The sequence below is a fragment of the Trachypithecus francoisi genome, unplaced genomic scaffold (genome assembly GCF_009764315.1).
Source record: "Trachypithecus francoisi isolate TF-2019V2 unplaced genomic scaffold, Tfra_2.0 Lachesis_group14, whole genome shotgun sequence".
Taxonomy (NCBI): Eukaryota; Metazoa; Chordata; class Mammalia; order Primates; family Cercopithecidae; genus Trachypithecus; species Trachypithecus francoisi.
Genome location: NW_022681459.1, coordinates 44,363,586 through 44,381,276, shown reverse-complemented (window position 1 = coordinate 44,381,276; position 17,691 = coordinate 44,363,586). Strand labels below are relative to the sequence as shown.

At 41.7% G+C, this 17,691-nt stretch overlaps 1 protein-coding gene and 1 long non-coding RNA gene across 4 annotated transcripts in view; both read right to left on the bottom strand.

Annotated features, from left to right (window-relative positions):
• GRK3 (G protein-coupled receptor kinase 3) overlaps positions 1 to 17,691 on the bottom strand; it is a 173,596-nt gene that overhangs the window by 143,249 nt on the left and 12,656 nt on the right. The gene's annotated exons all lie outside the window — the stretch shown is intronic.
• On the bottom strand, positions 623 to 17,027 carry LOC117096107. The gene is made up of 3 exons (XR_004442351.1): positions 15,530 to 17,027; positions 9,047 to 9,051; positions 623 to 2,106 (listed from the first exon to the last, which is right to left on the bottom strand). It is a non-coding gene; the product is annotated as an uncharacterized LOC117096107 (long non-coding RNA).

Here is a 17,691-nt window from a genome sequence, read left to right as displayed (position 1 = left end):
ACCAGGGATGAAAGGGGGGAGGGAGGGAAGGGAGCAAGGGTTGAAACACTATTGGGTACTATGCTCACTACCTAGGCAATGGCATCAATCATACCCCAAATCTCATCATCACACAATATGCCCACATAACAAACCTGCACATGTACCCCTTAAATCTAAAATTAAAGCTGCAATTATTGTTTCTAAAAAGTAATTCGAGATGGACCATAGATCTAAATATAAAGCCTAAAACTATAAAAGTTCTCAAAGAAAATATAAAAAAAACTTTGTGACTAGTTCAAGCAAAGACTTTAGACATGTGAGCAAAAACATAAACAATAAGAGAAAAACTGATAAATTAATTTCGTCAAAATTAAAAACTGCTGCTTCTGAAGACACTTACGAGGATAAAAAGACAAGCCACATGCTGAGAAAAAACACTGGCAAGTCATCTACCTGAAGATCTGCACCCAACATAAATAAAGACCCTTTATAGCTCAAGAATAAGAAAATAACCTAATAAAAAATGGGCAAATGATTTGAACAGACACTTCAAAGAAGATAATGTGGGTGGCAAATAAGCACATGAAAAGTTGTTTAGCATCATTAATTACTAGGAAACAGCAAATTAAAATCACAAGAAGATTCCACTACATACCTACTAGAGTGGCTATAGTTACAAAGGACCAAATGTTGGGGGGGATGTGGAGTAACTGAATTCTCACACACTGCTAGTGGAAATGTCCAACCAAGCACAGACTTTGGAAAACATTTTGGCAGCTTCTTAGAAAGTAAAGTTAAACTACACCTACCATATGATAAATCCATTCCATTTTTAGGTATTTTACCTGAGAGAAATGAAAGCATATATCCATACAAAGATTTGTACATGGATATTCTCAGCAGCTTTATCTGTGATGGTCAAAAGCTGGAAGCAACACAGTGGCCACAATGGGTAAGTAAATACGGGTATCACTATAATGAAACAGTACTCAGCAATAAGAGGAATGAACTATGAATACATTTAAAAACACAGATGTATCTCAGAACAACTGTGCGGATTTAAAGCAGCCAGACCCCCCCAAAAATACACAACGTTTGATTACAAAGAGGCAGAAGCAAACTTTTAAGGATGGTGCATGTGCTATAATAAAAAACATACTCAGTCTTTGTCTCTGGTTCCTGACACAGAGCTCCAAAAACACTTGAAATTTCCTGATAGGAGTGTCTTTTATTCCTAAGGAGCCCTTTTCAACCATACCTGAGTTTATGCTAATGAGCTGACTCTTGGTGGGCTTCTAGATAGCTCAATATGGGGGCTTGTTGCCAGAGGAAGCAAAAAGTGTGACTAGAGGGTTAAGACTTTCACCCTCATCCCCTGACCTCAGGGAGGCTGGGGATTGAGTTCTGTCACCAACACCCAAAACTTTCTGCAATCAAGCCTACTTTGCTTAAAAACTCTTGAAGAGTTTGGAGAGCTTTCGGGTGAACACATCATGAGATGGGAAGGTGGTGCACTCAGAGAGGGCACAGAAGCTCTGCTCTCTACCCCTCCCTGCAAGACCCTGCACCATGTACCTCTTCCATTTTGCTGTTCCTGAGTTGCATCTTTCATAATAAAATAATCACAAGGATAGCATTTTCCTGAGTTCGGTGAGTCGTTCTAGTGACATAGCACACCGGCAAGGATGGTCATGGGAGCCCGTGAATTTGTGGTCAGCCAGGCAGAAGTATGGGAGACTGGGAACCCCATTCCTAGCTGGCATCTGAATTGGGGCAGTCTTGTGGGAATGAGCCCTTAACCTAGCAGTGGGGAGGGGTTTCTGCTAACGTAATGTGGTGTCAAAATCAAACTGAATTGTAGAACGCCCAGTTGGTAAGACAATTGAGACATTCATTATCTAAATTTTGGTAATGGTTTTGCCAATGTAGACATACTCAGGAAACTGTGCACTTGTAATACGTTGTTTATCTTAGGTTAATTACACCTCAATAATGCTATTTGTTTGTTTGTTTTTTGTTTTTTTGTTTTGAGACAGAGTCTCGCTCTGTCACCAGGCTGGAGTGCAGTGGTGCAATCTCAGCTCACTGCAACCTCTGCTTCCTGGGTTCAAGTGATTCTCCTGCCTCAGCCTCCTGAGTAGCTGGGACTACAGGCGCCTGCCACCATGCCCAGCTAATTTTTTGTATTTTCAGTAGAGATGAGGTTTCAACATGTTGGCCAGGATAGTTTCCATCTCTTGACCTCATGATCCACCCACCTCGGCCTTCCAAAATGCTGGGATTACAGGCGTGAGCCACCGCGCCCAGCCTGTTTGTTTTAATTACACCATTGGGAGGTAGTAAGTAAAACCCTGTGTGGGGAAACTACACAACAAAATGACCTGATATCTTTAACAAAAAGTCTCAAGAGAAAATAATGATAGCAGAGGAATGTATATGTCAAAACAGACTCAAAAGAAATAATAATCCAGCATAACGTATGGACCTTATTTAAAAACTCAATTCAAGTAAAAAAATATTCTTTCAAAAAAATAGAGAAATGAGAATATGCATTGCCTATTTGATAATATTAAGGGAGCTTTTTTTTTTTTTTTTTTGCATTGGCATTGTATTCCACTTTCACTTTTGTATTCTGAAAGAGTTCTTATCTTTCAGGAATGCATATAGAAATATTTAAAGATGAAATTATAGATGTATGATCTCTAGACATATTTCAAAATAATCTCAGGGAAATAGGAGGTATAGATGAAACAAAATTAGCTACGTATTTGATCTGCTTTGGCTGTGTCCCCATCCAAATCTCATCTTGAATTATAGTTCCCATAATTCCCACATGTTATGGGAGGGACCCAGTGGGAGGTCACTGAATCACTGAGGCAGATCATTCCCATGCTGTTTTCCTGAAAGTTAGTAAGTCTCACGAGATCTGATGGTTTTATAAAGGGGAATTCCCCTGCACACACTCTCTTGCCTGCTGCCATGTAAGACATGTCTTTGCTCCTCCTTCACCTTCCACCATGATTGTGAGGCCTCCCCAGCCACGTGGAACTGTGAGTCCATCAAACCTTTTTCCTTTATAAATTATCCAGTCTCAGGTATGTCTTTATTAGTTTGAGAACAGACTAATACAGTATTAGTAACTGAGAAAGCCGAGTAATGGCTATATCAATTTCATACTCCTATTCTCTCCTTCTGTGTATGTTTAAAATTTTCATTATACAAAGTTTTAAAGCATCAAATTCTGGCCTCCAGAGTCCAGGGTTATTACTTTTACACTTCTCACCAAAATAAGAGTTATGTACATTATACACTGTATACCGCTTGGAGGCATAATGACTTGTGTTAATTTAATACCAACTGGCTGGAAATATACCAGCCCTATTTGTCATGGCCTACTGGGGTACTGCTACATAAATGCATGGTAAGTATAATAAATATTGTATTATAATTTTGGTTTTTTTCTACTACGAAAGTGGTTGAAAGACCAGTCACCAGGTATCTGCTCCCTATGGGCCAAGAATAGGTGGGCTAGGTTGTACGTCAACACCTTGTAAACTACAATCTTTAGGACATAGCTAGATAACCTCACATTATTAAGAGCGTACATATTCTATCTGAGGTTTGTTTTATTCTAATGTCCAAAATAAAATGCATTTAAGCAAATATTGTAATTAATAGGTAACATATTGCCTAGAAAAACTAGTAGTACATAATAAGGTAGTTGTAAAGGTTGAACAAGTCTGTAAGAGAGTGCTTTCTAAACTATAAGCAGTGAGTGGGCTTGGTGGTTCTATAATCTCAGCTCTTCAGGGAGCTGAGGCAGAAGCATCGCCTCAGGCCAGGAGTTCGAGAACTGCCTGGGCAACATAGCAAGAACCCCTCTCTACAAAAAAAATTAAAAAGCTAGCCAAGATGGTGGCATGAACCTGTAGTCTCAGTTACGCAGGAGGCTGAGGTAGGAAAATTACTTGAGCCCAGGGATTTGAGGCTGCAGTGAGCTATGATCTCACCACTGTACTCCAGCCTGGGTGACAGAGATAGACTTTGTCTCAAAAAAAAAAAATTAATAAACTATAAGCAGCACACAAATGAGAATTGTTGCCATTACTGACCATCAAGAAAACCAAAAGACAGATTTTTTTAATGACCACACAGTCATATCAAGATTCTATTCCCCCAAAATGAAACTACTTTTCTTATATGTAGTTACTATTTTCCACAAACCACTCATCAAGCACACAGAATAGAGCTCTGTTATCCAAAGTCACAATAAAAACTTGACCACTAGATTTAAGACCACCAAACTCCATCAGGATTCTGAAGTAGTCTGTAAAAGAATCTTAAATAGTTTAATGTCAACTCTTTGAGTTTCCTCAGTTTCTTCTGTCTCTTACAGGAAAGTCTCATATAATTTGCATAGTATTAAACAATTCAGCACAGGATAATCTACATTCAGATAACAACCCAAGTAAGCTAACTACAAATTTATTTTGTGCTTTTCCTACAATATTTTGATAATCCACATTCTGTTTTAATGCCTTTTTCTTTGCAATATAACTAGATATTAAGGTTACATTAAATATACTTGATTTTCACTGGCCCACAGTCATCAGATACAAAAATCATCCCCAAACAGACACCAGCTGAAGGATAAATAAAGTTATGGGGTCCTCAGCTTATCTAATCAAAGAAACTGAACTTTTATACTCGAAACTATCCCTTTAAATTAGTTACAACAAGCAGGGCACAGTGGCTCACACCCGTAATCCCAGCACTTTGAGAGGCTGAGGCAGGTGGATCGCTTGAGCTCAGGAGTTTGAGAATAGCCTGGGCAACATGGTGAAACCTCATTGTATTGGTCCGTTTTCACACTGCTGACAAAGACATACCCAAGACTGGGTAATTTATCCAGGAAAAAGGGTTTAACTGGACTTATAGTTCCACGTGGCTGGGGAGGCCTCACAATCATGGTGGAAGTTTAAAGGGCACGTCTTACATAGCAGCCGGCAAGAGAGAGAACGAGAACCAAGCAAAACGAGTTTCCCCTTTTCAAACCATCAGATCTTGTGAGACTTACTCGCTGCCACAAGAACAGTGTGGGAGAAACCGCCCCTGTGATTCAATTATTTCCCACTAGGTCCCTCCCACAACAGGTGGGCATTATGGGAGTGCAGTTCAAGATGAGATGTGGGTGGGGACACAGCCAAACCATATCACCCATCTCTACCACAACTATAAAAAAATTACCCAGGCATGGTGGTGTGTGTCTGTGGTCCCAGCTACTTGGGAGGCTGAGGTAGGAGGATTGCTTAAGCCTGGGAGGCAGAGGCTGCAGTGAGCCAAGATTGCGCCACTGCACTCCAGCCTGGGTGACAGAGCAAGACTCTGCCTCAAAAAATAAAAAATAAAAATAAATTATGAGAATCATTTCAGAATTCATTTGCCTTTTCATCAAAATCCTTTAAATCAGGAATAATGAAGAGACTATGTTTTATGGCTATGGTGTTATTAGAGGACAGAGACTGGGGTCAGGGAGCCTTATGCAGGGAGGATGTAGCCTCGTTTCCAAGAGTTAATTTTTCTAAAATATAAATTGGACCATGTAATCATCTCATTTAAAAGACTGCAAGGGCTGCTGACACCTGTAATCCTAGCACTTTGGGAGGCCGAGGCAGGGGGATCACCTGAGGTCAGGAGTTCCAGACCAGCCTGGCCAACGTGGTGAAACCTCGTCTCTACTAAAAATACAAAAATTAGCCAGGCATGGTGTCAGGCACCTGTAATCCCACCTACTCGGGAGGCTGAAGCAGAAGAATTGCTTGAACACAGGAGGTGGAGGCTGCAGTGAGCCGAGATCACACCATTGCACTCCAGCGTGAGTGAGACTCTGTCTCAAAAAAAAATTAAAACACATTGCAAGGGCCTCTCGCTTTGCCCAATGTCCAAACCCCTTACTGTACTACAGGGAGCATTTTCAAGGAGTTGTCTTTCTTACACTGCAGCCACACTTGATTTTTTCACCTTTCATGAAAGACACAGGCTCTTCCACAGCTCCATCACGCTGTACATACCATTCCCTCTAATGCCCTTTCCTATTCACATGAAAATCTCCTACTATACTCCATGACCCAGTTCAGGGGTCACCAACACTATGCAGCCCTCCCCAACTCTGCAGAGGTGAGCCCTCCCACTTCTGTTCCTACTGCTTGCTGTACATCACTGCTGTATCATTTCCCACAATGGACAGTCATGATTTTTATTTTCTTTATTTATTTTGTAACTTTTGTGGGTACACAGGAGGTAGATATATTTACGGGGACATGAGACGTCTTGAGATAGACATGCGGTGTGAAATAAGCACGTCATGAAGAATGGGGTATCCAACCCCTCGAGCACTTCTCTGTTGCGGGAAGTCAGGGACCCTGAACGGAGGGACCGGATGAAGCCGCGGCAGAAGAACATACATTGTGAAGATTTCATGGACATTTACTAGTTTCCCAAATTAATACTTTTTATAATTTCTTACATCTGTCTTTACTGTAATCTCTGAACATAAATTGTGAAGATTTCAGGGACAGTTATCACTTCCCCATTGCATATCCCTGTGATTTCCTATGCCTGTCTTTACTTTAATCTCTTAATCCTGTCATCTTGTTCGTAAGCTGAGGAGGATGAATGTCACCTCAGGACCCTGTGATTGTATCAACTGCACAAATTGTTTGTAGAGCATGTGTGTTTGAACAATATGAAATCTGGGCATCTTAAAAAAAGAACAGGATAACAGCAATGTTCAGGGAACAAGAGACATAACTCTGAACTGGCCACCGGTGAGCCAGGCGGAACAGAGCTATATTTCTCCTCTTTCATAAGCAAATAGGAGAAATATCGCTGAACTCTTTTTCTCAGCAAGGAACATCCCTAAGAAAATGCGCCCTGAAGGTAGGCCTATGAACGGCCCTCTCAGCCGTCTTTTATGGTCGCAGCCGAAGTGATGAAATAAGCCCTGGTCTCCTGTAGCGCTCCCAGGCTTATCAGGTGGAGGAAAATTCTCACCTAATAAATTGTGATCAGACAGGTTGTCTGCTCTCAAACCCTTTGTTTCCTGATAAGATGTTACCAATGACAATGCGTGCCCAAAACTTCATTAGCAATTTTAATTTCACCTCATCCGAGGGTCCTGTGATCTCGCCCTGCCTCCATTTGCTTTGTGATATTTTATTACCTTGTGAAGTATGTGATCTCTGTGACCCACACCCTATTCATGCACTCCCTCCCCTTTTGAAAACCGCTAATAAAAACTTGCTGGTTTTACGGCTCAGGGAACATCACGGATCCTGCCGACATGTGATGTCTCCCCCAGACACCCAGCTTTAAATTTCTCTCTCTTGTGCTCTTTCCCTTTATTTCTCAACCCAGCCGAGACACTTAGGAAATAGAAAAGAACCCACGTTAAACATCCGGAGTGGGTTCTCCTGATATCCTCTGAGTTACAAACTATCCAATTATACTCTTTAAGTTATTTAAAATGTACAATTAAGTTACTATTGACCATAGCCACTGTCTTGTGTTATTGCACAGCAGGTCTTATTCATTCTTCCTAACTGTTAATGATAGAAGTCTCTGTCTCCCAGGGCCCTTGAAGAGACGTCAGCAATCATTCTAGTACTCAATCCCCCATCTTCAACACTGTTAAATACCAAAGGACTCAACATGTCACTGTGAAATGTCCACAAGGAGTGAAAGAGTATCATTTTTCCAAATAAACTACACAATGATATAAGCATATTCTTGTCAGTTAATATTTGCTAAGGATCTGTTATGGGTCTGGAAGTATTCTGGCCACAAGAATATAGAAAGATGAGTAAGACTAACTCATATATACTAAATCTGTACCCACCAACACCACTGAGCCTTCCCCAACTCTTCAAGAATGGTTTCTACAATTAAGAGTGTATATAGCAAAATAATTAAAAGGGGGCTCTAGAAAATGTGTTGCCCTACCAAAAATGACATTCCTATTTAACATTAACTTTTTCCAGATTCTACACCCTTAAAGTTGCTATAACCTTTATGTGATGACCCAGGATTTCAATTGACATCACTGGAATACATTTTGGCTAAAATTGCTTTTCTGCCTCTTTAAACAGCTTGCACCAAGGGAGGCCAAACAAATGAAAAAGTAAACCGCAGCAGGGTTTCCACTCCTAAACAGCTCATAAATAACAGTGAAACAAAGAGCAACAACTTCATGATTAATAGAACTAAAAGCTTAGTAAAACTTTAAAACTTTGTAATTAAACCAAAGCCTCTCCCAAGTCTTTGCATCTAGCTCATAGCTTGCCTGTGTGTGTATGTGTATAATTATCTCATATGACATAATTATATATGTGAGGTCAGTTGAACTCTGTTCAGCTTTAGAGTTGATAATTGGTAATCAATAATAGTTTTAATTAATGGATAGTATGGTAACCATTACACTCTTCTACCTATAACAGAAGCCTTCCCACCTCAAAAATTAGCAGGGCAGATGGCCAACCAGATTCACATCACATTTCTCAACCTCCACTGCAGATACATAGTCACCTGTCCTAGCACCCGCCAATGGAATCTGCCGTTACACAGTCACGTGTCCTAGCACCCGCCAATGGAATGTGCAGTTACACAGTCACGTGTCCTAGCACCCGCCAATGGAATGTGCAGTTATACAGTCACGTGTCCTTGCACCCACCAATGGAATGTGCAGTTACACAGTCACGTGTCCTAGCACCTGCCAATGGAATGTACAGTTACATAGTCACCTGTACTAGCACCTGCCAATGGAATGTGAGTGAAATATGCTACTTCCACTTCACCTCCTTAAAAGGAACTTGTGTACTCCACTTCCTCCTGGGTGGGAAACACCCATAACATAAGGCTTGGCCGAGTGGTGAAAGCCCTATAGGGAGGCAGGCAGAGCTGTTCTACAAGCCCAGGATGAGAGATGGCTGTGGGCTGCAAAACTCAGTCACTTCTGAATTACCCTCCCTAGTCACTTCTGAATAACTCCAGGCCAGTACTTCTCAACTTTACCTAGACTTTAGGATGACGTAGGAAGAATTCTAAAAATCTTGGTGTCTGGCCCTCTCCAGGGAGAGTCTAATGTAATTGGTCTGTGGTGTGGCCTGGGCTTGGGGGCCATCTCATTTTGGGATCTCTTGGTTACAACAGCTTAAGCCATGTTTTCATTAACAAGACGGCCTTTCCATTCAAGTGACCAGGCACAGAGTTTCTCGGTATCTAAGTTTCTCAAATCATCTTGACTAAAAACGGAAATACAAGGCCAGTGGATGCCTGAACCCACAGATAGCACTGAATCCTATATCCACCATTTTCCTATACATACACATCTATGATAAAGTTAAATTTATCAGTTAGGCACAGTAAGGGATCAACAATAACTGCTAATAAAACAGAACAATTCTAACAATATACTGTTCACAGTTTCTTGGATAGAAGATTCATTCTTACTTCTTAGAAACCTCCGCATATGATTTATTCTGTTCTTTTACGTTGAGAACGTTCACCTTTTCACGGAGGCAGCACTTTGCAGCTTCCCTTTGGCATATCTGAACTGCTAGCATCGCTATTCACGTGCTTTGGGGCCACCATTCAATAAAATAAGGGTTACAAAGGATCTGATGCCTAAGCCAGGTACTAAGGGACTCGCAGGGCAGTAGCATATACACTGAGGATTCCTTGAACAAAGGAACCACGGACAGAACGGACAGAATGGTGCAAGATTTCATCTTTCTAGTCAAAATGGCATGCAAGTTAAAATTTATCAATTATCTATTTCTGGAATTTTCCATGTAATATTTTCAGGCCTCAACTGACTCCGGACAACTGAAACTGCGAAATGCAAAACCGCAGATAATGGCGGAACTACCACATGGCTATAAGCTGAGCTTTCAAAGCCACTTTTCAAAACAAATCAAAATCTTCCAGAAAAAGTACTCCCAAAGATTTTAGGCATTTACTCCCGCCTCCCTACTTCTGCCCCCGTTGACTCTAGTTTCATATTTGTATATTTCCTTACTCATTAATAAATCATTCGTTTTTCTCTAGTATTTATGTCACATAAGCTGCCGTAGCATTGTTTAGAGAAAACTATTTTTCATAGTTTATAAAATCTATAATGCCAAATCTGTCCAAATTTGGAGTTGAAATATGATATTATAACCTATACAATATTTTTGGACATTCAAATGAATTCAAGAATTTCTTATCTCGTATCATGTGAAGAATCAAATCTTTGCCACAGCTGTCTCTAAAGAGTCAAATACAGCGGACGCGGTGGCTCAAGCCTGTAATCCCAGGACTTTGGGAGGCCAAGACGGGCGGATCACGAGGTCAGGAGATCGAGACTATCCTGGCTAACACAGCGAAACTCCGTCTCTACTAAAAAATTCAAAAAACTAGCCGGGCGAGGTGACGGGTGCCTGTAGTCCCAGCTACTCACGAGGCTGAGGCAGGAGAATGGTGTGAACCCAGGAGGCGGAGCTTGCAGTGAGCTGAGATGGCGCCACTGCACTCCAGCCTGGGGGACAGAGCAAGACTCCGTCTCAAAAAAAAAAAAAAAGGGTCAAATACTTGGTATATTAGCTATGTCTAATATAGGCTATTAAATACATAGACTCACTGGGAGGAAAAGGAAAAGACAACTCATCTGTTCATTCATTCACCCATTCGCTCATTCAGAAGATGGGTGCTGCATCCTTACCCTGAGCCAGGCACTGAGTCTGATCCTCAGAATACACAGTGAACCCCACTCATCCCCGGCCTTCAAGGAGCCCATGTCCAGAGGCGATGACAGCAGAGGACACAGGCAGTCCCAACACAGTGTGACGAGTCGGCCTCCACAGGGGCAACTGCAGGGTGCCACAGAACCCAGTTCACTACAGCTCAACGACTGAATCTAAGGGATCGCGGGTAAGGCTGAAGTGACAGAAACCAAGGGGACCTCTCGGGAAGGATCGTGTAAGTCCTGTTAGCCTGCCCTAAATAATCTAATGGAACAGACAATGGATGACAGTAACTAAGAAAAAAAGAAGAAGAAGAAGAAGTACACAGAAAAATGCCAGGCCACAAATAGCCTCCACTTTTGGACTGACTTATTTTTACAGTCATGTGAGAAGAATTCCTAAATTACCACCCATGAAATTAACGTCCATCTTTCTGCGGCATTTTTAAAGCGAACTCTTCCTTCCCAATGACTGACAGATGAAATTACCACTAGCAAACAGGCGACTCACTTGATACAAATTGCCTTACTTCCTGGACACCCAAACACAATCCAGGCCTCCTACCCACTCTCTTCCCTAGGACAAGAGCCAGTCAGGAATTTTAGTAAGCACACGCTATCTAAGCAGACAGACTTACCAACTAAAACATGCTCCACAGAAGGTCATGCGATGTAAGTTTTCCGGTTGTCTTTTAATTTGGACTCTGAGATCTCTGTCACATGCCAACTTTTCACTCATGTCCTCGCATCCATTCATCTCCTCCTTTGTGGTTTCCAGGTTGGGGTTTGCTTAAGAAAGCCCAGCGTATCTGTACTAAATAGTAGTAAGAATATATTCCCTTTTTGTATTTTTAGCTTCTTTATTATCTCATTAAATACCCTGGAATTTATTTTTGTGTATAACATGGAGGAATTATGGTTTTATTTGATAGACAGCTACCACACAGCACTCTTCCTCCTAGACTCAAAATGCCACCTGTATTTTACATAAACCAAACTGAGATGTGTACACATCTATGCATGAATATTTATACCTTTTTAATTGCTAGAGGAATGTTTTATATTAGAGCAGGTCTCCATTGTTTTACTTTTCCAAAATTGTATTGGTTATTTTTGCCCATTTTTTTTCTTCAGATGAGTGAGCACTGGCTTGTGAGTTTCTTTAAAATTCTCATTTGGAATGACTCTCATTTGAATTTTGGTCTTGGATTTACAGATTAATTTGTGGAGACCTGACAACTTCGCGATGTCGAGGTTTCCTGTGTAGAAATATGTTACAGCTCTCAATTTACTCTGATTGTTTTGTTAATTTTTCTCTTAATAAACTTTTGTTTTTCTTCACACTGGTCTTGTTGGTAATTATTTAGCGAGACCTCATTTACAGCAACACAGTCTTTTTTTTTTTTTTTTTTTTTTTTTTGAGACAGGGTATTGCTCTGTCGCCCAGACTGGAATGCAGTGGCACAATCTCGGCTCACTGCAACCTCTGCCACCTGGGTTCAAGTGATTCTCCTGCCTCAGCCTCCTGAGTAGCTAGGATTACAGGTGCCCACCACCACGCCTGACTAATTTTTGTATTTTTAGTAGAGACGGGGATTCACCATGTTGGCCAGGCTGGTCTCGAACTCCTGACCTCAGGGGATCCACCCGCCTCGGCCTCCCAAAGTGCTGGGATTACAGGCATGATGAGCCACTGCACCGGCCATGAAACACTTATTTTAAAATGATTATTTTAAAATGTTTTCACAAATTAATATTCAAGTAATTTAAAAATAGAAAGCTGTAACATAATTTTAATAAGAGACTTACATTGCAAGGTTTCCTTAGGCATGGATAGTATGCTTAGAGGGTAGATTATCTTAAAGAGCATGGGTTATTTTTTTTTTCTGCTAAAGTTAAACATCAGAGCTGTGATTTAACAGACACCCATGATCTGAATGAAGTCAGTGAAGTCTTTTATACTCAGGAAGTAAATAGATAATCGTTTTCTGAAGGATGATCTCTTACTGTGCTTTCTCCTTTCAATAGCCTTCTTGCATTTTTTTCATCATCCTTCTATGGCAAGCCTTCAGGTCAAGAAGTTGTAAATCTGTCCACTCCGGTTGGATCAGTCAGGACTCTTAGTTTGCAAATGAGCCTCTTAAAACTCTACTCGTATCTTTGTAATCAGTGTCACAGAGCCTCTTTTGGAGTCATCTAATGCAGTTTCCAAAAAACACAACATCCTCCTGTCAATCTAAGTTGTTTGAGATGTGGTACATTTTGCATCTGTGTATAATGCTATCACAGAAACTATACAGTACATCTTAAGTCACCAGTGCTATTACACATGACATTGGGAAAACTGAGGCTTCCATCGGCCCTGCAGGGACACAGTTGTGATCTTCACACCTAGCCATCTTCTCTACTGTTTTGAAAAATTATTGCAAAAGTTTTCAAACATGCAAAAGGATATAATATAGTGAACACCTAGACCCATCACTCAGCACCTCACTGGAAGTTACCAAGATTGTAATCTGCTACTTTTCCCTACCCCACCCTCCATTTTTTTTCTTTTTCTTTTCTTTTTTTGAGACAGAGTTGCACTCTGTTGCTCAAATTAGAGTGTAGTAGTGCAATCTCAGCTCACTTCAGCCTCACTTTCCTGGGCTCAAGTGATCCTCCCACCTCAGCCTCCCAAGTAGCTAGGATGACAGGTGTGTGCCACCATGCCCAACTAATTTTTGTAGAGATGAGGTTTTGGTGTGTTGCCCAAGCTGGTCTTGAACTCCTGGTTCAACTGATCCACCTGCCTCGGCCACCCAAAGTGCTGGAATTACAGGCATGAGCCATTCCACCCAACTTATCCCACCTCCATTTTTTAAAGCATTTTAAAACAAATCTCAGCCAGTCACAATGGCTCGTCTGAGGATCACCTGAGGTCAGGAGTTCAAGGCTATCCTGGCCAACATGGTGAAACCTCGCCTTTACTAAATACAAAAAATTAGCTGGGCATGGTGGCAGTCGCCTATAATCCCAGCTAGTTGGGAGGCTGAGGCAGGAGAATTGCTTGAACCCGGGAGGTGGAGGTTGCAGTGAGCCAAGATTGCACCATTGCACTCCAGCCTGGGCGACATGAGCAAAACTCCATCTCAATCAATCAATCAATCAATCAATAACAAATCTAAGACCACATGTCGTTTTAGCCTATTTCAGCTTGCATTTCTAAAAATTACAGAAATTTTTCTCACATAAACACAGTCTATTATTACTTCCCAACTCCCCCTTGGAAATAATAATTCCTGAAGATCCAGTGCTCAGTCTCTAACCACATTTCCATGACTCAGGTGTCTTTTGTATAGCTGGTGGGTTTCAATCCGGATCTAACCAAGATCCACACATTCATCTGATAGCGCCATCTCTTAAATCTCTTCTCATCAAGGGCACCTGACTGTCCCCACCCCTCACCTTTATCTGCAGTGACACCCCTGAGGAAGCCGAGGAAGCCATCACGGGGGATGCCCTTTCTGTCTGTTGCTTCCTTATAAGGTCTTTCATTGTTCCTCTCTCTCCATATTTCCTATAAACTGAAAGTTACCTCAAAAGACTCGATCATATCATTTGGGGGCAAGAATACTTTTAAGATGCTATTTAAGATCATATCATTTTTGCCCACCATTTGGGGGCAAGAATACTTTTAAGATGCTTTTGGTACTTTATATCGCCTCACAATATGGGGTACACAGTTATTTCATCCTAGTGATGCAAAAATTACATAGAAAATTCAGTTGGTGATAGTCTGATCTCTCCATCTGAAATTCCCCACCAGTCTTTCATTTAGTGACATCATACACTGATGATCTTTGCCTAATCAATATTTTCATTAAGAATTGCAATATGGGCCAGGCGCAGTGGCTCACGCCTGCAATCCCAGCACTTCGGGAGGCTGAGGCAGGCGGATCACGAGACGGTCAGGAGATCGAGACCACCCTGGCGAACATGGTGAAACCCCGTCTCTACTAAAAATGCAAAAAAATTAGCTGGGCATGGTGGTGGGCGCCTGTAGTCCCAGCTACTTGGGAGGCTGAAGCAGGAGAATGGCGTGAACCCGGGAGGCGGAGCTTGCAGTGAGCCAAGACTGTGCCACTGCACTCCAGCCTGGAGGCTGAGTGAGACTCCGTCTCAAAAAAAAATAAAAAATAAAAAAAGAAGTCCCCTCATTGACTGGTTGGGCACAGTGGCTCAAGCCTGCAATCCCAACTCTTTGAGAGGCTGAGGTGAGCAGATCATTGAGCCCAGGAATTCTCAACCAGCCTTGGCAACATGGCAAAACCCCATCTCTACCAAAAAAATACAAAAAAAAAAAAAAAAATTTAACCAGGCAGGGTAGCGTGTGCCCATAGTCCCAGCTACTTGGGAGGCTGAGGTAGGAGGATCAGTTGAGCCCAAGAGGTTGAGCCTGAAGTGAACTGTGGTCACACCACTACTGTACTCCAGCCTGGGTAACAGAGCAAGAGCCTGTCACAAAAAAAAAAAAAAAAAAAAAAATTCCTGTCCCACCACCCCAACCATCAACTAGGTTCTGAATACCCTAAGAAGCAGTTTTCACAGCAAAGGCAGGATGAACGCTTAATTCTTTACCTTTTCAATTGCCACTATTGAGAGACAGGTAGGTGCCATGGTTCTACTGCTGGTGGTGATCAATGAGGTGTTCTCTTCTGTCTTGTTTGGGATCGCCTGTGGCTAACATGAGTATCTTGGTTTGTTATTGCAGTCATAATAAATTACCATAAACTTGGGGCTGAAATCAAGCAGAAATTGACTCTTATAGATCTGCAGGTCAGAAGTCTGAAATGGGCCTCCCTGGGCTAAGGTCAGAGTGTCAGTGGGGCTGCGGTCTTACATGGACGCCGTAAGAGACAGGCCATTTCTTTGCCTTTTCCAGATTCTACGGGCTGCCCACATTCCTCAGTCCATGGCCCCTTCCTCCTTCCTCAAAAGGCCAGCAGTGGCTGGTTGACTCACTCTCATGTTGCATGGCTCTGACACCAACTCTCCGCCCCACTAGGGGTAACACGAGGGCCCACCTAGATAATCCAGGATAATCTCTCTATCTTAAACTCAGCACCTTAGCTGCTGTGATGCCACCTACACCCCTAACGCCCCCTTGTCATAGAACATGTTTATAGGTTCTGGGGATTAAGACGTGGATATTTCAGGGGGGCATCATTCTGCCCACCACAGTGGGTTTGTATCAGTCATATTCTTTTAATGTTCAGCGTGTCTCACTTTTAGCCAGTGGGAACCCCTTCTTCTGGCCTCAGAGTTTGTTAGGGATGGTGCCCACCACATTTCTTGGATGGCTCCTTTGCTTTCTGATACAACAGATAACAGGTTCCAGGCTCATCTCACCCACACCTGGAGTCAGGCGCAGGTGCATGGGGTGCCTGCGTGATGGAAATGCAATTGTTTCTTGGATTTTTTTTAAAGACTGGGGATGATAGGTACACATATTTTTAAAAAATCATGAATTTCAAATAAACTTCCAATTCAAATTTGATCTTACAGACTTTTCATTTAACTCTTATCTTGTCCTCATGTATCTCTTCATTTACACTTAAATTCTTGGTTCTAACCAACAATAACATTTTTTGTTTTACCTGAATATATATGAAATAATTTCAAACTAAAAATAATATTAGTCTTAACAGTAAAGCTTCTGAATAAAAATAAAATTTCTTTGCAGCTCTATCCTTAAATGTAGAGGAGAATGTGTCCCTATCTTACTTCTTTCTAGCTATCTGTCTTACAGAAAGGCTCACACATAGACCCAAAGGCACCTGTGTAAGAACATTCACTGCAATTGCACTTGGGCTTCTGAGCACAGGGTTAAGTAGATCTGAGTTCTGACATCTCATGCAGCAATTCCAAACACTGACGAGGTCTATACACTGCTGACAAGGAAAAGCTCCACACGCACCACCAGGTGAAGAAGGCAAAAGCCATAAATGGATTTACTAATGTGATCCTGACAAATACAACTCTGTCCCAAGCTGAGCTCAACAACCTTTCTGGGTAGGGGTTAGATATGCAAACTGCTCCATTAATTTTCTATCACAATTTAGAATGAACTGCTAATGAGTGCCAAGTTTAACATTAAAAATCCTTTACGAGCCAGGCACAGTGGTTCATGCCTGTAATCCCAACACTTTGGGAGGCTGAGGCAGTTGAATCACTTGAGGCCAGGAGTTCGAGACCAGTCTGGGCAACGTGGCAAGACCCTGTCTCTACAAAAAATACGAAAATATTAGCCAGACATGGTGGTGCACATCTGTAGTCCCAACTACTCAGGAGGCTAAGGCAGGATAATTGGTTGAACGTGGGAGGCGGAGGTTGCAGTGAGCTGAGATCACACCACTGCACTCCAGCCTGGGCAACAGAATGAGACTGTCTCAAAAAAAAAAAAAATCCTTTATGTATCTAGAGTAACTGACAAATGTGTTCGAGTCAGGGATACTCATTTACCCACTGGCAGGAATGGAGATGAATTTTAATTAAGAATGCACCTAAAATCACAAAAAGATGTTTGGGGTAAGAAAATATTAAGAACTCATGACATAGAGGTTTTCTCAAGTTATAACACTGCCATCATTATTAATAACAATCTTATTACTGAACATGGAATCTACGGCATCTTTTCTTCTAGAGAATTATTAATGTATTTATTATTAAGTTAACATGGTCAGTGAAATTATGCTACTGGAGCACTTCCTCAGACCCCTGCAGTTGATAATCTCTACTGAATGAAGACAATGCATTTTCTTTTTTTTTTTTTTTTTTTTTTTTGAGACGGAGTCTGGCTCTGTCGCCCAGGCTGGAGTGCAGTGGCCGGATCTCAGCTCACTGCAAGCTCCCCCTCCCGGGTTTACGCCATTCTCCTGCCTCCGCCT